General features: G+C 51.1%; 1 protein-coding gene across 1 annotated transcript in view; it reads left to right on the plus strand.

Moving 5' to 3' along the window:
• Positions 1 to 585: 585 nt before the first annotated feature.
• MEGF11 (multiple EGF like domains 11) overlaps positions 586 to 23,852 on the plus strand; it is a 332,515-nt gene continuing 309,248 nt past the window's right edge. The window contains exon 1 of the mRNA XM_072962208.1: positions 586 to 775. The gene's annotated coding sequence lies outside the window, so the exon portion shown is untranslated. The remainder of the gene's footprint in view (positions 776 to 23,852) is intronic.

Genomic DNA, 23,852 nt, shown 5'->3' on the forward strand with positions numbered 1-23,852 from the left:
CCTCCTCAGCCTGTTACCAGCACATCCCCGGGGCTCCCCTTGCCCCCTTGACCGCTGTCGGGGATCCCCCATCCGGAGCAGGAGCAGAAGGAAGGAGGCTGTACTCGGGCCGCTCTCACCCATCGGAAGGAGCAGGGATGCGAGAGCAGAGCAGAGACGGGAAAAGGTTAAAAGGAGGAGAAAAAACGACAACAAAAACAAATTAAAAAAGAAAAGAAAAGAAAAGAAAAAGGTTGTAAGGAGGAGAAAAATAGCAAAGAGAGGGGGCTAGAGACAAAAAAGAGGAAACAGAGAGAAACGAGTGAAAGAACGTTAGGGAGGTGACAAGAGACGCTGGGAAAGGTTGACTTGGAGAAAAAAGAAACCAAAGGAAAGCTGGAGAGAGGGACTGAAAGATAGGAAAAAGAGCGAGCGAGCGAGCGAGCGAGCGAGCGAGCGAGCAGGGTCTGAAAGGACCGAAGAGGGAGAAGGAAAAAAAAAGCCGGGGTGGGGGGTGGGGGATGGAGGGAGGGAGCTGCGAGCAGGGAGGAGGGAGGCTGGGAGGGACCGAGAGAGGGAGGGACTGAGGGACGGAGCGGGTGGGGGCTGCTGGCTCGGCGGCGGCGGCGGCAGCAGCTTCCGCGGCTCCAGCCGCCCGCCGGCTCGCTCGCTCGCTCGCGGTGCCCGCCGCCCGCCGCCCGGCTCTGGGCTGCCCGCCGCTCCGGCGCGGCTCGGGCTCCGGACCACAGGACTGCGACCGGCCGGCTGAGCCCCGGGCGTGCCGCTCGCGAAGCAGGTAGGTGGCTGGGCGGGGACGGCGAGGACGCCGAGCCCTGGAGCACTGAGGGGCTCAGGGAGACGGGGGTCGGGGGTTCTGATCCCGGGGAGGGGGCTTTGCACCCCCGCGACTAACTTTCCACCGGTTCCGTGGATCCCCGCTGCCCTGCCGGGGTCTGGGCAGCGGAAACCGAGTTTGGCGCGGGAGGAGGAGGTGAGCGCCGGGAGAACGCGAGGGGGTCCGGGCCGGACGTGGGGCGCCTCGGCGTGGGCAGGCGAGGGCTCTCTGGCCGCAGTCGGGACGCAGCGCCCGCGGCGGGGGAAGACCCGAGCGCAGCGGCGCGGCGCGGCAGTCTCAGGGAGGGCGCCCGCCCCTCAGCCTGGGGACTCGCACCCTCGAGCCGCCCCGAGCCGCCCCGGGCGCGCCAGGTCCGGCCGCAGAGACTGCGGGGCGCGGCCAGGTCTCCCGCGGTGGCCAGCGGTGCGCCTCGCCGCCGCCGAGCCCCGGCCGGTGCCGTGCGCACTTTTGCTTTTTGGAAGCGGGAACGTACTTCCTTTCTCATCTCGTCGCCCCGACTCTCCTCAGGGAAGTCCGGGACTCCCGACATTTGGGTCGACTCCCCGGACGTCCCTCCAGCCCTCGGCGGCGACCTCTGCTCCCGAAGTTAAGAGGAGCGACTCACTTCCAGTGCGCTCCTGGAGCGCGGTCCCGAAGTTCCCAACTTCTCGCCCACCCTTGGGCGGTGGTGTTGGAGGTGTTGGAGGTCGGGGAGTGGTTGGTGGTTGCGGCCCCTTGGAGCCGTGAAGCACAGCCGCTTTCCTCCTGGACTGGGTTTATTTTGCTAATATGTTAGAAAAAAATACGACTAAAACGTGCAAAATCCTTCGTCGCGGGGGCAAGGTCCGTGAGAGGGACGGAGCTCTCACCCGACCGAAACCTAGGAGCGCAGAGCCTCAGTTTGACCATTCCCCGAGCCCCTGAGCTCTGGCTTTTAATCCCGGACCTAGACTCCCCGGCTCCATCCTTTGGTCGCCGCTTCTCGGGATCCGTCCCCGCTAGCCCACGCTGCGAGGCCGGTCTGACGCCCTCTTATGTGGTCGTGTTCCCTAGAGAAATATTTCAGAGTGGCTTCGCGTCAGGATCTCCCGCTCCGTCCCCACTCCCCCAGGAACACAGAGAGCAGGGCCTCCAGCAGGTTGGAGGAGGTCTTTGGGTCGTTTGGGCTTCCGGCCGTTCTTAGCTCGCTGTGACCAAGGTACTCTTGTCGGGGCATCAGCGCCCCTTCCGCCCTCTGCCGGGAAAGCAGGGGTTAATGCCCCGGCCAGGTGGTGGCGAGCGAAGGTTGGCCGGGGCTTTCGCGGCCTGCCGGGGACGCGCGTCCTCTTGCTCATGAAGTCCGGGAGGCCGGATTCTCAGCCCCAAGCGGCTTCCGCAGAGCCAGCGAGACCCCGGCTTCGCAGCCCTCTTTGTTGGAGTGCTGTTGGAGAGGTTCTCTTAAAAGGTTTAGAGAAGGTTTAGTGGGACCGAGAGATGGGGGCTTTGTGGAGAGGGTCCCTCGGCCCTTGACCCCTGCCGTTTAGGCGGGGTCCCGGGAGGGCGTTGAGTGAACCATCTACGAGCACTCCATCCTCAGCTCCTTTGGCGGGTTTTCCTTGGTGCGCACCACGCACCAGCTCTCTCCGTTGCTCACATGTTGTTCAAGCCGCTGGCAATTCAGGGTCCACGACTGCAGTCTCCACCGCTTACTCCCATCTATCTCACAGAACAGCAGGTGGAGACCCAGGGAAGTGAAAGGATTCGCTTAGAGCTGTTTAGGAGTGGAAGAGAATGTAAACCAGGTCTCCGGACTCCTAGTTCAGGGCTTTTTCTAGTACTCTTTGCTGTCCTAACCACTTTCTCAGCATGTGGCAAGTGTTCCCAGCCAGGCGGCTGTACGCACTTTGCAGGCTGCAGGACTGGGTGGGTTTGAAATCAGATGTAGAGGACTGACTGGCCTCTTGGTAGGTGCTGTGCTGTGATCATTTCCCAGGGTAAATCATTTAGGTGAGAGTTTGTTGCAAACTATTCCTTGCCTGATCTGAAGTCTGGAAGTAAAGAGAGCTCTAAAGACTCAGCCCCCACCCATAAAGTGCAACCCACAGGGAAAGAGCAGCCACTGTTTTGCAGCCAAGGGTGCATTGGCTTCTCAAGTCAAACCATATTCAGACGGGGCAGGGTTAGGGATAGTTCCTGGAGAAGCGAGGATTTGGAATTGGCTCTTGGGTAGGTTTCTGACTGAGAGAGGATCGTGGGCACAAGGCTTGAGTCACTAAGAGGGTGGTAGGAAAGCTCACCACCGGTTATGTGGCTGGTCCAAGGACAGCAGAGTCAGGACCAATGAGAATTTAGCCTTTGAGTGAGAAGCACTAGGGCAGTTAGAAGACCAGCTGCTTAGAACTCAAACCCAGCAGGCAAATATATTCAGTATCTTGTAGGAACCTATAATGAGAAAGAATACGAAAAGGAGTACATGTATGTATATGTATGGCTGAAATATTAGGCTGTGCAACAGAAATTGACACAACATTGTAAACTGACTATACTTCAATTAAAAAAAAATAAAAAAGAACTGAAGCTCAGAGCCTGGCCCAGAGGTCTTCCAGCTCTAGACCCAGGGTGAGCAATTGTCTGGGAGGTCAGCACCACATGAGCTCCAGCTGGGAGATATTCAGGCTTTTGCTTCTCCTCTTCCCTCTTCTTGTTCCGTGGCTTTCAAATATTTCTTTGCCCTTTCCCAACCATAACTTTTATTTCTTTATTTTTTTAACGGAATTGTTGGGGATTGAACCCAGGACCTTGTGTGTGCTATGCACACACTCTACCGCTGAGCGATATACCCCCATCCCCTCAACCATAACTTTTAGAATTTAGATACATGAAGGTTTGGGGCTTACTACTGGATTTACTCTGGGCAGGGCATTTACTGTGCTAGGAATATTTTGTCAACAGACAGTTCTCGAGCTTCTGCTTTGGGCCAGGCACTGGTCTAGGCCTTGGGGAGACAGGCATGAGGCAGTCAGACAGAGTCCCAGACCTCAGGATGCTGACATGCTAGGTGTCATCCTCCACAGGCTTTAAGTCCAATTGTGGAGTGGAAGTAAGTACACAAAAGAGGTCTGAAGAAGTGCTGAATCGGGACAATATAACAGAAACAGTCCTGAGCCTCCCCTCTAGTGGTTCAAGGCTCTGAGGTTAAAAAGGCTTGAAGCTACCGGCTATGAAGTTTAGAGATTCTGTGGGCTTCCATGACCCTAGCATCTGGTTGCCAAGGGTAACCCAGAGGCAGCTGCAATGATGACCTTAGCTATGGCATTGAAGACTGCTCTGCAGAGCTTCTGCCAGTCAGAGTATGGCGGGAGGGAGCTGGTGAGTATTGGCAACTGTGATCTTGCTAGGTATCCATAGAGACTGGTGCTGGGTAAGCACGTACCTCTTAAATTCCAGCATCCACGGCTTCTTGGTGAAACTCCGTAGCCCCATTGTACAGATGGGTAAATGGAGCCCTGACTCTGCAGATTGCGACAGCTATTGAGAAAAAAGCCCAGGTGTCCTCCATCCCTGATTCCATTTACACTGGTGCTCTTACCTTTCTGTTTTGTAGACGAGTGCTTCTCAGACTTCAATGTGGAAGGCTTGTTTAAACACAGATTGCTGTGTCGTCCCCCCCCCCCCACCCAGAGTTTTTGATTCGGTGAGTGGGTCTGCAGCAGGCCCAGTAATTTGAATTTTTAACAAGTTCCCAGGTGAGGCTGATGCTCTTGGCCCCAGGACCACACTGAGAGAACCACTGTGGTAGAACAAGGAAAAGTGAGTGATTTTCTTGAGATTATGCAATGAGGGATCCTGGAACAAAGGCTGTAATTTAGCTCTAGGAACTCCCAGGATTTGCCTGTGTATGATCCTCTCCCCCCAGCCCCCCAGGAAGCCGCAGAATTAAAAGAATATTTTATCTTCATCAGTACACACACAGAGAGAATATATTGCAATATAATTACAGAATAAATAGGTGTCATGTGTTGGATGTAGACTCCATGCCCTGTGGCTCTGTGGGGGTTTATTATAAAAGCGTTATAATTGAAAAGGTGTCATCCACTCCAAGAGCCCCTCATGAAACTTTCATGGCCTGGGTGGTCATTGTCCAAAAAGGCATGTCTTCTTTTAAAAGAAAGAAAGTCAGAGAGAGATTGCTTCTCCTGCTAACGGAACTATGTTTCATTTGACAGCAGCTATGCAACTGTGTTCTTAGGGGACAGAGGAAAAAATTGAACAGCCAATGTGAACGGTGGGGGGGTTGGAGGAAGTCCACCTCACAGGTTTACAGCTCTGTTTGTGGAACAATTCAGAATGTTTTGAAAGTGTCCGTCTGTTTCACCTGTATTTCTGGTGTGAAGCTGCATCTCAGCAGGAGGAAAGGAGAGTTTGTGTTTCGCCTTAGCTGGTTGGGGAAATATAACAGCACATTTTATCCCCTATGTGTTAATTAGGCCCAAAAGAAAAGAACCATAAAAGAGTTGTTCTCCTAAATGCTGGCATTTTTCATCTGGATTCTATTTATTGATTATTTTACAGTCGAGAAGGAGCAAAAATCCATGTTTTTATAGCAAATAAAGCTGGCTGCAGTAATTATGTAGGCTCAACATGTCTGTTCTGGAGCAGGAAGTTGGAATTCAGCCTGACTCTCAAACATTTGGGTGAGATCTAATTGAGAAAGACATTTCAAAGAACAAATATTTAGGAGTGCGGAGTTTGGCTGATGGTCTCCCTGGGCAAGTGCAAGTCCCTTGCTTTTAGCTTGATCCTTAGAGGTTGGGGGAGGCGATGGGGAAGAACCCGGTTGGTTGAGACTACAGTCATGTGAGGCTGAAACTTTGAGATAATCAGTGAGGCTGAGTAAAGGGAAGGAAGATGCCTTCAGGGAATATATTGCCTGTAACTGGTGGGCAAAGGCAGAATCAGTTAATCAACTTATTGAGTGTCCAGTCTTGGGAAAGGCACAGTGAGGGCAGGGACCAGGACTTGTACATGTTCTGTATCTCCCATAATGCTTGCCTCAGGCACTTGTGGTGACAAGAGCCCTTGACTGGAATGGGTATCAGTCAGAGCTGCAAGTAGCAGAAAACCTGAACTCCACTGGCTGAAACAATAAGGCAGTTAGTACCTCCCATTACAACAGGTGTGGGCTACCTGCCCCAAGCTTGGTTCTTATGGTGGTTTGACGGCATCATCCAAGATCCAGATTCTTTTCATCTTTTTCTTGGTCTCAAGGTCACAAGATGGCTGCAACAGTTCCAGGCATTGCACCCTTAGAATAATATGCAGAGGCAGAGAAGCCAGGAAGCGAGCCGTTACCAGAAGCCCCTCAGTGGACTTTCCCTTGTGTCTCATTGGCTGAAATTGTGAGTCACGTGTTCAGGCATGACCCAGCCACAGGCAAGGGAAGGACACCTTCATACTTGGCCTAGGATAATCTTGATTTATGTGCTGGGCCTGAGAAAGGGAAAAAATTAGGATGCTTTTGGAAAAAAGAAAGGAGTTTAAGACCTGAGTTTCAATGCTCTCTACTCCTTTTCAGCCCTGTGACTGACCCCCAAGCTAAGTATTTCACTTCTTTGTGCCTCAGTTTGCTCATCTGTGCAATGAGGATTTATTTGGAAGATAAATCTGAATTAACCCAATAATTGCACTTGATTAGTATGCAGAGTAGAAGATTTGATCTCTGCCCTCAAAGAATTGTAATCTAGTGCAGAAGATGTGTGAGGACTAGACCACATAGACTATCAAATAATCAGAGAACGGAACCAGAGAGTGAATAAATAATTATGATTTGCAGACCAACCATGGTAGGAGGAGCATGACTTCAGTGGGAGCCACAGCAGTTAGGGAAGACTTCCTGGAGGAGGTGGTTCATAGTGCATACTGGAACTCCAGCATCTTAGTGTAGATGGGTTATAAGCTCCTTCTGCACACCTTGCTGCCTCTTGCTTTCCTTTTCTCAGTGGTGAAATGGGATTGTTAGCCCAGAATGAGATCTTATTTCTACAAACAATGTCTTTGACAGTCCAAATATAGTCAGTTGCCGTTCTGAGAGGCACATCACAGTGGCTTCTTTACCAGTCTTGGCATTCCCGGTTTCCACTCCTGGATGATTCAAACATCACTCAATCTCCATCTTTCATACTACATTTCAGTTGCTGATTAGATATTATTATTATTATTATTATTATTATTATTATTATTATTATTATTATTATTAGGATGTCTGGCTGCCATGATAAAATCTATACACCACCTAAAATGAAATCGAATTTCTTCCCACCTCTCAAGCCACCTGCCCTTCTGGATTCTTCATTTTTGTTGTTGGCAGCACTGTCTTCCCAGATGCTTGGGCTCGAAACCTTAGCTACACTTCTGACGCCCACCTCCTCCCTCTATTCTCAGTATTCAAGCATTGACTTTGTTTTGTCTTCATCGTGTTTCTTGAGTACGAGTCCTTCCTGGCATGAGACATGCCCTTTGTTCAGGCTCTTTCCACCTCCTGCTCTGATCTCCCAGCCCCAGGTGGACAGTGCCTGGGGGTCATGGGGACATACTTGTCCTACAGGAGCTGTCTTTGGGGCTTGCAAATAGGGTCATCTGTAATTCTAGTGCAGAGGTGGCAATAAGTCTAGAATCTTTACTGCAGACACATTACGTTGCGTGAGCTGCCATTCCCCAGCCTCTCATACCTCCCTCCTTCAGATCATCCTAAAACATCCATTTGTTACCTTTTTTTTTCCCCACACTACTCCCTGCATGAAGCTCAAGTCCCTCAAATGGACATCTGGTAGTCTCTACAACCTGCCTGCATCCTTTCCCCCCATCCTTACCTGCCAGGACTCAGTACTACGTCTGACTCTGCTTCAAGTTCTGCCTTTCTCTGTGTTTAAGCCAAACCACCCTTTTCTTCACCCTCTCTGTGTTAGAGCTACATCCTCATTAGACCTTCCCTGACCACAGGAGCCCATGGTGATCTCGAAGCATCGATCTCTCCTTCCCCTGAACTTCTGTAGCAATCAATGCCTACACCACAGATTCGGTACTTAGTAACATGCTCTGGAGTCATTGTTCAGCATTTTGTTGGAACATTCCTCATCTTCCCAATTGGATGTAAGACCACTGTGACCGGAGATGGGGTCGGGGTGGATCCTTTGTATCCAGTGTGGTGACCTGCAAACATGTGGCACTTCAGTGAGTATTTACTGAGTTAACAATTACAGGAATGGCTAAATAAGGTTATTTACCTGAAAAGCCAGTTAACCTTTTTAAAAGTTAAAAAAAAAATTTTTTGTCCGTGGGGCAGGGGAGGTAATTAGGTTTATTTATCTATTTAATGGAGGTGCTGGGGATTGAACCCATGACCTCATGCATGCTAAGCACGCTCTGTACCACTGAGCTATACCCTCCCCGCTGAAAAGCCAGTTAATCTTCACCTTTTTTCCTTAATCTCAATTTGGAGAAGGGACTCAATTTGGTGAATGCCTGCAGGCTGCAAGCCAGGCACTACTTCGGGTGATTTTTAGGAACCGTTTTGACTCAACCTTGCAACTACCCTGTGAGGTCAGGATTATTGTCCTCATTTTGCAGATGAGAATACGGAGGCTGGGAGAGGTTAAATGACGTGCCAGGCTCACTTGGCAGCGGGAGGCAGAGCGAGGGCAAGGTCAAGTTCTTTCCTCTGTGCTGCGTTTCATACATCTTCCCGACATCCTCCCGACCCTGTAGGTGCCCTGTTCTCCCAGTCTCTTTTCCCTACGTGCTGTGTCCCCTACCTCCTTCTGTCTCCTGTCTCTAGTGAGACTCAGACCCTTTTTGTATACTGGGGACTTCTTAAACACTGATATTTACCACGACTCTTTCCTGAAGACCTTCCTCTATTACGCTGAGGTTCCGATTGATCTGAACCTGGATCTGAGCCAGGTTTCCTGAACTCCTCTGCCCTTCCTTTACGACCATGCGATCCTTCGTATCCATCCACCCTGCCCTGCCACCACCCCTGTCTGTGTCTCTGTGTCTCTGACATATCAACAGGAAGGTGGTCTGTTGGAGGTCTCTGCTCCCTCCAGGAGCTATGTCTCCATTCTTGATAGCATTCTTCTTTCCTCTCATTCATTCATTTATTCATTCTGTAAATACTGATCACTGAGCACATGCTCGATAGAGCAGGGGACAAAACAAAGCCCTTGCCTACAGGGAGCTTGCACTGAAGCGAGGGGAGACAGGTGGTAAAAAATGAACACATGATATGATATACTTTGCACTTGCTGCAATGAAGAAAAACAGCAAGGTAAAGAGATATATATGGTGATAGGCTGCTGCTGTTTTACACAGAGTGGTCAGGGAAGGCCTCCCTGATGGTGACATTTGAGCAGAGACTGAGAGGAAGGATGCTGTGGGAATATCTGGGGGTGGGGGGCATCGGGCAGCAAGAATAGCAGGTGCAAAGGCCCTGAGGTGAGAACTGCCGTGGTAAGTCCAAGGATGAGCGGGAAGGCGGCAGTGGGGAGAAGCAGGGGAGTTTAGTAGGAGGTGACGGCTGCTCATCTTCAGCTTCTTCACTGTCTCAGGGACACAGTCGCCTTCTCACAGCTGTTGCCATTGGCTGAAATGACCACTTCCCTCCACTCAGCCAGGTCCCACTCAGCCTTCATAGCTCAGCTCCGGTCTGCCACCCGCTAGGGGGCCTCCATCTCAGCCACCACTCATTGATCTACCTTCCTTCTGAGTTCCTCCATCTCCCTCCTCTCCACTGCACAGCCGAGCTCTTGATTTCCTGCTAGCTGGTTCTCTGTCACCTGGGCTCTGTCTGTGTGGGCCTCACCTCCCTAACAGACCAGCTCCTTGAAACTGACTTATGCCTTCTCCCCAGGAGCCAGCACCAGGCTGGGCTCAGTGTCTACCTATTGGTGATGCTGGTGGCAGAGGTGGGAAAGGGGTGGGCTCTGCAGAGATCTGTGGGTAGAACCCTCTTCACGCTATACCCATGGACCCTTCATAGTAGACAGGAAATCTTTTCTTCTGGACAATCTTGGACCACTTTGTGCTGGGAACCTCCATGAGCCTCCACCTGGAGTTGGGAGAGGAGTCCACCTTTCCTCAGGACTTGGATGCAATTTCCGCTGAGGCGGGAGGGAGAGGAGCTGGGATGCAGAGAAAGCCTCTTCTTTATTAGCCTTTATTGTTCAGTCAAAGTGGAATAAGAGGTTTCGGGAGTAAAGGAGGAGGGAATTTACTGAAGATTCCAGAGACTTCCCTGACATCCAAGGTAGGAATCCTGAGTGCGGAGACTGACCTATGAATGACCTTGGGCAAATCACTTAACCTTCGCCTATTACAGTTGCTTCTCTGCCCAGCTTCCCCTCTTCCCATCCACTGTAGAAGAAAATGGACAATGAACCTGATTTTTAGGGACTCTAGCTACACCCCAGGTTGGTCTCTGCATTAAATTTTAGACTGATGGTTTTATTATTATTATTATTATTTTTAATTTTATTGAGTTATAGTCAGTTTACAATGTTGTGTCAATTTCTGGTGTACAGCACAATGCTTCAGTCATACATGAATATACATATATTCATTTTCATATTCTTTTTCACTGTGAGCTACTACAAGATCTTGCATATATTTCCCTGTACTGTAGAGTATAAACTTGTTTATCTATATACCAGTGGTTTTAAAACTTGAAAAATGTATAGATGGTTCCATTTTAAAGGGGGAAAATTCTTCCCACAGATCTCCAATATTGTCTGAAATTATTAATATAATAATATTTAAAAAGATAAATACAAAACCAGGCATAATCAACTTATGCTTATAACTCATACACAATCTTAGGGCCCAGATAAGTTTATAAATATAGACTACAGAGCCAATAACGTTCAGATTAACAATATTAATTTACTGTAATAGACGCCGCTGCGCTAAGACTAAATTACCTCTTGCTACATGAGCTCTGTGGTGACCTCAACTCTCCTACCGCTCTTCTTAGCTGGAACCACTGTGAAACCTTTGTTCCTACAACATGCTGAAGGGTCATCTGGCCAGCACTTGGCACAAAAGCATTTGTGCGTGAGGCTGCCGCCTTTTTTCATTAGCTCACAATTAAAGGGGCTCTGTTCAGTTCTAGCGCAACCACAGATGCTGACGCAAAGCTGGTAGGGACTGAGTGGGAGCGCTCGGTCACCGAAAGGAAAACACATCAGTACTTACCTGCCTAAGGAACCCCTGCTTGAGAACAGCTGCTGTGTGCTTAGAGACAGCGCCCCTAGCGGTGTGGGAGAGTTAATGCTGGAACTGCGGCTAACTGCTCTGCAATCCTAATACGAGACACCATGTTTTGAGCGTTTGTTGTGCACCAAGAGGTAGGTGGAATAGTATTCGCTCCATTGTGCAGATGAGAAGGCTGAGGCTCAGAGAGATAGAGCAGGCAAGGTCCCACTGGGTGTTGGCAGCATCTGGATTCCATCCAGGTCAGCAGAGCCCCCTGAACTTCCTACAAGGCTTCACTGCCTCCCTCCCTACAGACCCTCACCAGGTTTCAGGGCACTTTGATGTGAGTATAAGGACTTTGGAGTAATTCGGGAGCCTCTGAGATTCTCACGGTGGACTCACAGCGTTCTGGTGGAGTAAAGTGTCACTTGGTGCAGAGAAGAGGAGTGAAGCCAGGAAAGAGCAGGATGACGGTTCTCAGAGCCTCAGGCGGCTTTGGCTGGCAGTGGCAGGGAATGGAGCCTTCCCCGAAGGCTCCGGGGAGGTGTTGCCAGTTACCCCAGGAGAGAAGATGCCTTAACGATGGCTACCTTCATTAAGGCTTCACATTTTAGCAGGCGCTTTTTTGGTGCATTTATTTTCAAGTTTTGGGGGTTTTAAAATTTTTATTTTTCTTGTGGTAAAATACACATACCGTAAAACTTCCCATCTTAACTGTTTTGAAATGTACATTTCACCGGTATTTGCTTCATCATGTTGTGTGACCATCACCACCACGCATCTCTATAACTAGTGTGTATTTTACAACAACTTGGCAAAGCAGGTTATTGTGCTCAGAATGGGGGCTCAAGTGGCTTGCCCAGAGTCACACCCTGAACCTGTGTCTGCCTCTCATTGGTGACCTGGAGCGACAGTGGTGGGCTTGGTTTCCCAGAGGCTTGTGTGGGGCCACGGGACATGGCCAGGCTTCCCGTGGAGAGGGCTTCATGGGATGACCTGGGAAGGGCTGACCTGGAATTAATTCTGCTGTTTAGTCAGGGTCAGGGTGACTCACTCCTGTGTATCTAGGACCCACCTTTCCTCAGAGCACAGATTATTTAAAACCCACTGCTGCCCTTGGAAGCTGCCCTTCCCCAGCCAGACTTGACTGGTTTATCATCCAAGCTTAAAATAAATACAATAAATAAAAACACCCCGAAACTTTTTTATCCTGCAGTGGATGAGCAACAATCTACATATGCAAATAAATGGCATGCCTATCCCCATGAATATTGATTTGGAAAGAGAGTCTGAGGCCCTAAAATACACTAAAAACCCTCAATGTGGCATTTTGCAACTCTTCCTGCTCGCTCTGATATCACAGCCGTATTGTATCTTAAGATACCGCTGTTCCAAGCTGACCTCCCTTTGAACCTCTGACGCTCCCAGGGGGACATAGAGTGTCTCAGGTTGGCAGGACAGAAGCTGGGGGTGATGGGTGAATCCTGACCCTGGGGGTGTGGCTTGTCCTTCCCTGGAGGGGCCCAGGCCTTAGCTCTTCTCAGATCCCAGCATTAGTGGTGAATCCCCAAGGTCAGGGGACAGTTCTGGGGAACACCACAGGGCAAGTGCCAGCCTCGGACTCTGGTGCTATCAGGGCGGTGGAAGGTGGGAGAGGCAAGGGGCCTTGAGAATTATCTTAACCCTCAAATGAGGCAAATAAGGAAATTGAGACCCTGGGCTGGTGGGTGACCTGCCCAAAATGACACGGTGAGTTAATGGCAGGGATCGAGAAATCTCATTCATTCTTCGCCCTGAAAAGCACATTTCTTTTTCTGTGTGTGTGTGTGTGTGTGTGTGTGTGTGTGTGTGTGTGTGTGTGTGTGTGTGTGTGTGTGTGTGTGTATGAAGGGGTGGGCAGGCTGGCATTTAAAGTTTGTATACTCTTTTGGGGAAAGAGTCATTTTTCTAGTGTGACCATTCACCCAGAGATGGGCAGTGACTGCAGATCCAGCCTTGTTTCCCATTTGGGTTGAAAGAAATGATTTCCTTCTTCCCCCTGTAGATTTCCAAATTAGATTATACAAAGGCCAGAATTAATGTGAGGTTGCATGAGACAGAGCGCCCCAGCTGAAGTGATGAAAGGGCCAGATGGAGGAGGGCAGGGGTGGCTCTGAGGAAGCCAGAGGTTAACAACAGGCTGGGGGGGGGGACCGCGAGGGGCAAGAGTTAGGAACTGGCGATGATGTCTGTGCCCCAGGGTGTACAGGGAAGCCTCTGCTGGGGGAGAGTGAGGGGATCACTGGACCATCTGAAGATGGGTCTCTCTTTCCTGCTGTTTACTGGGCCTCCTTTTCCTTGTCAGGAAATATTGGAATTCTTTCTTTTCCAGGCAGATTTATCTGACTGGCTGCGCTGGGTCAGCGCCAAGATGTGTGCATCAGTATTTGTGTCCGTGTCGGTGTGTTTCTGTGAGTGTTTGACGGCATATGTGTCTGCTTTCATCCACGTTTGCGTTTTCGAGCATGTGGAGGAGTGGGTAGGTTTGTATGGGAGTCTGTGCGTCTGTGAATGGCTGGGTGTCTGTATGTCAGTGTTTCGTGACAGCATGATTATGTGTTTTAATGTGTGTGTCGGTGTGGTGACGATGGTTCTGCGTGTGAGTGTGTGTCCCCATGTGTATAGTGTAGTGCAGGAGCCCACGGGGTTGCGAAGGGTCACAGTGCCGTCCACCTGGGGTCCTCTCTAAGGTGCTCCCACCCAAAGCCCTCCCCTGGTTCCTGACCCGGGTCCTAACTGCCCTCTGTCTCCCTCCTGCTCCCTCCCTCAGCCCTGGCCTGGCCCTGGATCATTTGCATTTGTATTTGCATATTATATGCATATCATTTGCATGATCTGCATAGACTGCTTTCAGTTCTGCAGTTTTCAAGGTAAAATGGAGTTGCTCTGCTCAAAGGTCATTATATTAAGAAATGCTGCTTTTTCTTCTATTCTTTTTGGTCCAGAACTCCGTCTCAGCACTAGGGGTCTGGGGGAGCATGAAAGTCCAGAAACCTCTGTTTTTCCCTCCCTGGAGCAGAGGGATTGCTTGGGTGGGTAGAGGCCCTGGGACCCTGGGAGGAGCAGTTGGGGGTAGATTTTCTTACTCCACGGGTAGTTGCTTCCTGCCAGAGCCGACTCGGTCATATCAGAGCCAGAGACAAATACACTCCAACTGGTGCCCTGTGGCCTACTTCTCAAGCCCCTGCTGCCTCCTCCTGTAGGGCAGGGATGGGGGAGGAAGGGCCACCTGGGATGTTTCAGCACCTCCACATCCATTTCTGGCTGGGGAGGGACCCTGAAGCCAGGGCGAAATGAGGGAGCAAAGGGTATTTTTTCTTTTCAAACACATAATATATAATTTTTATTTATTTTCTTCTAGTTTGACTGAGGTATCACCGACGTACAGCACTGTGTCACTTTAAGGTGCACGGCATAATGATTTGATTTACATACATCATGAAATCATTATCACAAATTTAGTAAATACCCTTCACCTCATATAGGTCCAAAATTAAAGAAATAGAAAAAAAAGTTTTTTTCCTTGTGATGAAACTCTTAGGATTTCCTCTGTTAACAACTTTCATGTGTAACAGACAGCCGTTTTAATTATGTTTATTACAGTGTGCATTACATCCCTGCCTAGTACATAATTAATGATACTTCTAATGCCACAGAAAATACCGACCTGAAAAGCTTCCTTAGGCGGTCTGTGCCCCCAGAGAATTTTCCTTATGGGCCATCACTGTGCTCAGCAGTCTTTCTTTAGATGTGGGCTGAGTCCTGCCTGCGTGGTTTCTGCATGTTGCGCCTGCGTGGTTTCTGGCATGTTGCCTAACTCGTCTGAACACCCGTTTTCTCATTTGTGAAAAGGGCAGTAACAATAGTACAGTAAGTAATATATAGAGTTGTTGTGAAGATTAACTGAACATGCAGGTAAAGGGCTTAGCTTAGTGCCTGGAAACATAATAAAGACCCAGTAAATGTTAGCGTCACCAGTCCTTGTGGGCTCCATTAGAAAACAGAGGTTCCATAGTTATGTCTTTTACACCCTAGTATAAATTGTTCATCAAATGCTCCTCAGACTAGCAACAGGCTTAAATCCCTTCTGTGTATTTCAGAAAGTCAAATCCCCATGGAACCTGGGCTGCTTTTGCCTTCCCATGGGTGGAAGGATTTGCAGAGGCAGCAAGGGAAGAAGGAGATTCTTTGTGTCTCCAAGGATTCGGGTCTTCACTGTCCCCCATCAAAGGATCAGCAATATCTCATTTCTCGTGTCTCATCTTCTCTTTGGGTCTTTACTCTTGGTAAGGCCCTGCTGGGAACCGAGGGCCATCCTTGGCTGAGGAGATCTTGGGTTCCCAGAACACAGAGCTGGAGGCCGGACTTGGTGCTAGTGCTTTCCTGGAGGTAGAGATGCAGTCCCAGGGCAAGGAGAGCGAGAGGAAAAGGGAAGTGAGGCAACGGAGGAGGAAAAGCAAATGCCGACCAGCCACAGATTCGCGAGGAAGGAAAGCTGCTCGCTTACTCATGGAGGATGTCTGTGGTTAAGCCAAATGGAACCAGTGTGACTCAGAAGAGTTTGCTCAGGGTGGAAGGAGAGAGTCTCTAGCATCTGCCAGCATCTCAGTCTCTCATTGGTCCGAGTTTTCCCCGTGGGGCAGTAACTCCCTTGCACTTCTGGGTCACATCGCCTTGCCCATCTGGGCAGCCACTGGGGATGCCGTACCCCGTGCCCTGTGGTGTGGTGCCTCAGCTGAGTCCAGAAGTGAGAACAGCCAGCACCTCCTTATGTCCAGGGCAGTGAACCTGGGCACTGGAGCTGCAATGGCTCCTGTTTTGCATGCAGGGGAGGTTGTGCCAGAGCCAGGCCCTCACCCCAGAGGAGGCTGAGATGGTGGTGGCGGCCCATCTCTCCACTGCGCAAGTAGCAGATGGGCGGTCTTGGAGGCAGGTGGGGCTGAGCAAGTCTGGGGAGCCACCTAAATCGGGTCTGATTCAGCCACCATTAGCCAATTAATTAATCCACAGCTGGGACCAGGTGCTGGAGTCTGGCCCTGACCCTGCAGGCAGTGGGAAGCCGTCAGCATTCTTGAGCAGGTGAGAGACCCACTCAGCACTCAGCAATGACTGGGCATGCTTGTCTGCTCAGACTGGTATAACACGGTACTGGAGACTGGGTGGCCCAAACAACAGAAATTAACCTCTCACAGTTCTGGGGGCTGGACGTCCAGGATCAAGATTCTGGCTAATTTGGGTTCTGGTGAGAGCTCTCTTCCTGGCTGGCCAACAACTGCCTTCTTGCTATGTGATCACATGGCCCTTCCTGGGTAGTGCTCACTCACAGCAGGTTGGAGAGAGAGAGAGAAAGCACGAGCTGGAGTGCTTTCTGGTGAGTCTTCTTCTAAGGACGCTAATCCTGCTGGATCAGGGTCCCACCCGTATGACCTCACTTGACCTTAATTACTTCCTTACTCCAAATACAATCACGCTGGGGTTAAGGCTTCAACATATGAATCTTGGGGGGTGGGGAGTGGGGGACACAAACATTCAGTCCATAACACAGGGGTTATTTGGAGAGGGTCTGTCTTCAAGTCTGCTTGACTTCATCCACAAAAAGTCAGACGGGAGCTGCTGCCAGAAGCCCTTGCATTCCCGACTCAGTTCAGGGGAACAGAGAAGGCTCAGAGATCACTGTTGTCCGTGGAGTTTTATTCAGCAGTGGTGAGACTGGGTCCCTCTGTAACCCCCATATATGACCTAATAAGAGAGAAGGTCCTTCCTGGGTGAGGGGTAGCAATTGTGAGCACTGGGTCAGGGTGCCTGGCCGTGAACCTCAGCTCTGCCATCTAGGGGTGATCTTGGGCAGGTGGCTCAACCTCTACTCATTCAACAAATGTTTACGGAGCACTTGCCATGTGCCAGACCCTGTTCTAGCTGCTGGGGATACAGCAGCAAACGATATGAGACAAACAGACGGAAATCCCTGCCCTTGTGGAGCTGACATGCTAGTGGAGACACCCAGCCTATAAACAAAATTAGTAGCTGATGGAGCACATCTGAAGGTGACAAGTAATGTGGGAAAAAAAGACAGGCAAGGTAACAAGTGAGTGGTGGAGTGTGGATGGGATTGCAGTTTTAAGCAGAGAGATTACGGAAGGTCTCAGTAAAAAGATGACATTTAAGTCAACGCATGAAGGAGATGAGGGAGGAGCAATGATGCGATCTAGGGGAGGTCATTCTGTGCCTCAGTTTCCTCACCTGTACAATGGGTTGTGATAGCACCTGCCGCACAGAGCTGCTCTGAGGGTTGGGTTAATCCCTGCAGTGGGCTTACACCTGGTCTGGCGCACAGTAAACGTGCCTTAACTTAACGTCACCTGTTATTCTTGTCACTGCCACTCTGGTAGGATCCTGTCTCTGCTGCTTTTGGGCAGCCTGGGCTCCTGACTACAGGGGACTCGGTGACCTTCACCTTCCCAGGAGTGGCAGCCACTCTCCTCCAACCTTCCCTATCTCCTCATTAAAAGGGGACACACACCCTTGCAGTTTGAGAAGCAACACATGCATTTTCTTTTCACTCGAGCATCTAACTCCCAGAGGGACTTGCAGAAAAGTCTTTAGCAGAATCCAGGTTTCGGAAGCAGCTTCCAGCGTTTCTCTGGAGCATCCGCAGACCGAGGCGGGCAGGTGTTTCTGGCCCAGCTCAGGTCTGAGCTGGGGGGAGGGGTCGCCCACCCTGAAAACCAGACCCCCAGCAGCGGGGCCACGAGCTCCTGTGCTGCTGTCCCCCCAGCCTGGCTGGGCGGCTGCCCACGTCTCATCAGCAGGCATCGGGAGTTCCTCCAGCAATTGGGATGCCATTATTTACTATAGCAGAGATTTTTGTGGCTGTAATTCACCAGCCCTGAGAAGCTGGGGACCTGAATCTCAGTAGCCCTCAGTATAGATACCGCATCTAATAATCCTCTATTACTATGCAAATACATCCTATAGGCTCCTTTCAAACACTTAATACATAATTAATGATACTTCTAATGCCACAGAAGACACCAACCCAAAAAGCTTCCTGCTGTAATTTATAGCCACCCAGGCAAAAAGATTGGTTTATTGGTTCACTTATCATGCAGGAGTGTGCCTCTCCCTGCCCTCCCCAGGAAGGGGCCGCAGAGTCAACGGAGGCAGGAAGCACTGGGAGGGCAGCCTGCCCTCCAGACAGCATTGAGCCGAGCAGGAGGATGGCTGCGCGTGGGAGGGCACCATGTGCCAGCTTCTCCATGAATGGCCTCATTCAGTTCTCTCACACCAAACTGTGAGGGAGGTCTTCCTGTTATTCCACTTTCTGGATGAGGAAACTGAGGCCAGAGAGGTGCTGCAACCCAAGATTATACTTGGTCCTCTCTGCACATCGGTGGACTGCACAGGAGAGTTGGGAGAGCCAGGCTTGGGACGTGGGTAAGCAGCTTAGCTTCTCCAAGTCAAGTGTCTTAACCTGTAAAATGGCAGCAACAGTCACTACTCTGCAGGATCATTTGAGAATTGCAGGTGATGGCATGCTTACTGTTTGCCTTTTTTGGAGGTGAACTGTGAGAACATCACTTTTGAGGCCATTGTTTTGGCAGCTCGGTGGTCTTTTTTGCAGAGAGAGTGATTTGGAAGGAGATGAGGTGTTGGACCCCCTGACGTCGGGAAACACACCTTCTCAGGGCAAACTGGACTCCGTGAGAAGGAAACCCCATCAGAGTCTCCCCCGTCCCCGGGAAGTTTCTCCCACCAGGCTTTGAGCAGCACCAGCCTTAGGAATGAAGGAAACTTGGTGCCTTGAGACACCGCACCTGCTGGAAATGAAAAGACTCAGTACCCAGTGAGGAGACATAATGGGGGTCCGCACACAGGCGCAGGACCCCGACGGCTGGGGGCACCCGGGTGGTGTTGTCAATGCACAAAGGAAGAGGGCACCGGGCGGTGGGTGGGGTGTGGCCGTGTTCAGCACATGGAGGGCCTGAGTTTAAGGTATGAAGTGAATTTCAAGTGTGAGATGGCGGGGACTGCAGTCCAGCCTCTCCCCAGGGGGCTGGGGTGGGCTCGTCCCCTTGACTCTGCCCCTCTGCCCCTCTGCTCTCGCAGGGAGGACATAGACCATGGACAGGCAGAGCCTCCTCCCCGGCCTAGGGCAGGAAGAGGAGCTGGAGGCTGGGCAGAGGCAGGAGGGGAGGGGGGTGGTGGTGCTTGGAGGTGATGGGGGAGCTCTCTGCAAAGAGCCACTGTGGCCAGGTGGGTGCAGAGGCGCATGGGGGACCCCGTCATGGGCCAAAGGACTGGGGTTCGAGTTGCTTTCCTTCTCTCCCGGGCAGCCCTTCCCATGCCCTTTCCCCCAACCCCCCGCCCTGGAGCCCCTAGGCTGCCCCCTCACGCTTCCTTGTCCCATCCAGACCACAGTACCAAGGGCAGATGTGGCTTGTGCCCACAGAATGAAGAGCTGCTCCTCACTCAGCAGCCCCCTGCTTTGCCTCAAGCCTTCTCCATCTTTGGCTCGTGGTCTCCCCCCAACCCAGTCCACACTCCCCATGGCAGGCAAAGGGATTGTTCTAAAGTGCAAACTGGACCATGTCCCTGTCTTGTCGGAAACCTTTTAATGGTTCCCCGTTGCCCTCGGGATAAAGTCAAAACTCATTAGCACAGCAGTCAAGGCCCAGCTGCCTCTCCTCATCCTCTCTCCATAATCCGCCCTGCACTTTATGCTTTGGTGACACATACCTGCTTCCAGACCCCCTCCCCCAGAACACACGGTCCTGTGGTGCTGTGACACACCTCCAAGCCTCCGCTCACGCTGTTTTCTGACTGCGGTGCCCTTCCCTGTTTCCTTAGTCTGGCTGACTCTCACTTGTCTTTCAAAATTCAGCCCAGACACTGCCTCCTCCAGGAAGCCTTCCCTGAATTCTCCTCCCTCTGTTGGGCTAAGAGACCTTTTCTTCCCCCTTGGCTCTCTGGTTTATAGCTCTATAAGCCTTATAACCTCAAAACCAAAGTGACAGCCTCAGGACCAGAGACCTGGTCAAAGAGGGACTCAGTACCTAGCGCGGTCCCTGGCACGTAGGTGGGCTAAAGATATGTTGTTATACTGAACTAGTCCTTGTCATTGACATGAGAATCTGATGCCTGCTTGTGGCTCTCCCTGACTTTTGGGAAAGAGGTGGGATTGGGCGGCCAGTTTTGGGGTGTCCTGTGAGATATGGGAGCCTTGAGATCATGCAGGGTTTTGTTAGGAGGATCCAGGGTCTGCTGGATTTTAGCAACATCGTGTTCTGAGTCTCTGGTGGGTCTTGGGAGTGATGGGGTGAAGTGATACTGAGGTGCCCTCAGAGGCTTGAGAAATGAGGATGACATTGGGCGACTGAGACAGCAGGGCAGGTGAGGTCATTTAATGCAAAGTTTCCATTTTCCCTCCTGGTCATGTCTCTGGATTTGTGACATATTTTGGCACTTGGATTATTTTAATCAGCTCTCTACTTTTGGTCCCCAACTTGATCAAACTTGATCTCCACACCCCTCACCGTCTACAGCAAAAGAGATTTAAGTAGAGGAAAATCTTTAAAAAGTAGGAGACTCTGAAATGGGTTTTCAGGAAGGCGGTGACACCCCTTTGCTTTGTGCAGAGTAGGAGTCAAATAGGTTGTACGTGTCGGGAAGAGCCTCCTCGCTTCTTGGCCGTCTGGTGGACGAGGCAATGACATCAACAGATCCTGAGGTCGGAAGGTGGGAAGGGCAGAGAGGGCCTGGTTCTGGCCAAGAACTGCTCTGGGGCTCCCCAGTGGAGGCTCTGTGTCCTTCTGGGTAATTTCTACCTTTAATTTCTCAGTGCTTTATGAACAGGGAGTAAATCAGGACCCCATGCCGACTGCTTCATGTAAAGGATTAATAAACTGGAGATTTATGGGGCAGTGGCAGAGGAAGGCGGTGGGAAGGGAGAATGGGACGAGACTTGGTTCCCAAGGGGCAGAGGCTGGCTCCAGGACCTTCCTCCACTGGGGCATGTCTGCTGAGGGCTCCTGCTGGGATCCTTGTCTTTTGGGGCTTGGAATCAGGGTTGGGTGGCCAGGCTGGGCCTGGGCCCTGGTCTGTGCACTCTACTTAGGATTGAACCAGGCAGGCTCACGGTTGAGGGGAGAAAACCATCCTTGGATCTTTATAGGTTGACAGCCTGGTATCTCTTCTTCAGAGGTGCATTCAAGCTCTGGGCTCGGACTCACACAATCTAGAGATGCAGGTTCACGTTCTTCTTGTTAAATTGCAGGTAACAGAAAAGAATGACATCAGGGGCTTGAACAGTATGAACCCCGTCCTTCCCACCTCTCTGGCTGCTCTCCTCAGCATGTTGGCTCATCGTGGTGCTAGCGCCTCATGGTGGTGAAATGGCTGCTGTGGTTCCAGTCATCATATTCCAAAATGACAGTGTTCAGCGAAAGAAGGGGGCACCGCTGCCGGGCAGGCATTTACTGCAGTGACTCTGGGTGATTGGTTTTGGATTGCTCAGCCTTAGTTTCCCCGTCTGTAAAGTGAGAATAATAATAGTAGTTGTCTTATAGTGTTGTGAGGATTAAATGTGATAAGGCACGCTGAGCACTGAGCAGGATGCATGCAGTACGTGCTAAGTGTTAGTATCTGTAGCAGCTGAGTGAGGTCGAGCCCATTGCTTACCCTGTTTGGGTATCAAATGGAAGTGGTGTTACCTCCTCCAGGGTCACACCTGCATTTGTTAACACCACTGCTGGTGTTACTATGGTCGGAACCCCATGGCATCCTCGATGGCAGCATGGACTAGGGTCCTCCTCTCACCTGCGGCTTTCGTGATGTTAAGTTACCTTTTTGAGCCTCGACTTCCGCATTTATAAAATGGTGATACTGTTACCTCGTCAGGTAGTGGGTGGGTTGAGTCGGTGAGGCAGGAAGTATGGCACCTCATGGGTGTCGGGCCGGCACACTGCAGGCCTCGGTGAGACCCCCTGGCCTTCTTCTCCCTTGTCAGTGCTCATTTCAGAGACCGGAGGTGTAAGGATCAGGGTCCATTCCCTTGGGGGTGATAAGGTGAAGCAGATTGTGTGAGTCATTATTCAGGCCCCTCGGGGACTGGGGTGCCAGTCAGGAAACAAGGGGGAAGCCCAGGATTTCAGAGGGGCCTGCCGTCCAGGGGCAAAGGAAAGGCCAGAGATTAGATGGTGTGAGGCTGCCCGGAGCTCCCTGGGGACTTCGGACGCTGGGTCTCTGATGGCACAGCTAATTCTAGCTTCCATGGCCTGCCTTGGCCAGGGCTTGTCCAGCTGCAGGTAAGGGCCTCCCAATCGCGGGTGACCAGGACTGCGGCAGGGAAGGGGACAAAGGCAGGGGAATAAGCCAGCGGGCCTGGGAAATCGCTGAGGTTGCTGGAGATGGTCTCTACAGTCTGGGGGTCTTTGTGCAGCCAGGCTGGCTGCCCTGGGCCATCCTGGACTCTTGAGACCTGCGACTGGGCCAAGTTCAGCTCTACAGGCTCCTGATCAGAGACTGTGGGCTGGGGCAGCTCAGCTGAGGGGCTCTGAGCAGGGCCTGCAGATGCCCCTTGCCTGGGTTCGACACTCAGCTCTATCACCTATCATCTGGGTGATGCTCGTGTCTGTGTGCCTCAGTTTGCCCATCTGTAAAATGGGATGTAAAACAGCCCCTCCTCCTGGGGTTACTGTGGGGACTGTACGTGGGTAGGCACCCAGCACGTGGCCTGGCACACAGTCCGTGCTCAGTGAGGATTAGCGGTTGTTTGAGCACGATATACAGATGCATTTCCAGCTTTCACCCAGCAAATCACATTTGTCTCTTACTTGCTCTTTTGAGGCTCAAGGCCTCACTCTGGAGGAGGATAAGGGTGGAGAGGATGGTGGAAAAACCCCGTATCATTAGTGATTAAGTGTCAATAAAGCTGCCCAAAGGGCCCATGAAACCTTCAAAGAAGCTGGTGTGAGCTCAGAAGTGTCCAGGGCTGGAGGGTTAGCACAGAAATGGGGGAGGGAGCTTGGATCAGCAGCTCAATTCATGGCCCAGGAGAGGATTGGAGCATCCGTTCCTGAAGAGCAGCCCCTACAGGAAACACAATGCCCCTCCATCCTCCAAAATGAAGTCTTGTGGGGGCTGTAATGTTATTTGGGAGCCTGGGGGGCCTCATGGACCCTCTTGGCATTGTTAACAACTCCTCTTCTGACCCAGCCATTATCAGAGGCCTTACCACACTCCATCATAGTCCCCCACTCCCCTGATAGATTATTTTGGTCCTTCTGTCACCCAGCACTTCGCACATACCCAGCAGGGCTGATCTGCAGCACCTGGGCTTGGCCCGGGTTCTGATGTCTGGAAAGCCCTACTCTGGGGGCTGGCAGGGGGCTGGGTGCAGAATGAGGCTCCTCTGGGGGGTCTGATGGAGCTCAGTGTTTCCCAACTGTGTTCTAGGGGACACTAGTTCTACAGAATGCTCTGTAAAGGCTCTGACAAGTCCTGCAGGAAAAAAAAATAGACTTGATTGCTTTTTTCAGCCCTCTGTTAAAACTTATTTAACCTTGGGATCTTAGTTTCTGTGGAACCCTTTCAACAATCCAAGGAAATGATGTTTGTGGGACCCACTTGGGGCAACAGTGATGGACGAAAGGGAGCAAGTGACAAGGGGCGGAGATGCTCCCCTTCTGTTCTTGGTCACGCATGTCCACGATTACTTGAGGGATGGGGCCAGCCAGCCCCTCTTTCTGGGCTTTAATGTCTTCAGCTTTAAAAG

The sequence above is a fragment of the Vicugna pacos genome, chromosome 6 (genome assembly GCF_048564905.1).
Source record: "Vicugna pacos chromosome 6, VicPac4, whole genome shotgun sequence".
Taxonomy (NCBI): domain Eukaryota; kingdom Metazoa; phylum Chordata; class Mammalia; order Artiodactyla; family Camelidae; genus Vicugna; species Vicugna pacos.